Source organism: Arachis duranensis, chromosome 4, assembly GCF_000817695.3.
Source record: "Arachis duranensis cultivar V14167 chromosome 4, aradu.V14167.gnm2.J7QH, whole genome shotgun sequence".
Classification (NCBI taxonomy): domain Eukaryota; kingdom Viridiplantae; phylum Streptophyta; class Magnoliopsida; order Fabales; family Fabaceae; genus Arachis; species Arachis duranensis.
In genome coordinates this window covers 47,876,047-47,876,285 of record NC_029775.3, presented here as the reverse complement: position 1 = coordinate 47,876,285, position 239 = coordinate 47,876,047, and positions in this window count along the sequence as shown.

Here is a 239-nt window from a genome sequence, read left to right as displayed (position 1 = left end):
AGAATTTAGCATGTGCATACAAGTATTGGAAAGCTAGTATGATTAATTGTTGCTCAATTGCATTGGATTTTATTTAATTGAAGTTTTTCATCTAGTACATTTTGTGAAATCTTTTGAAATCATGAAAACCTTGAAGAAGCAAACACAATTAAAGCAAGAAAAGAAAAAGGGAAAGAATGAGAAAGCTAAAGGCTCTGAGTACCAATGGCAATTTATTTGCTAAGTGCTTGTGGTGTTTA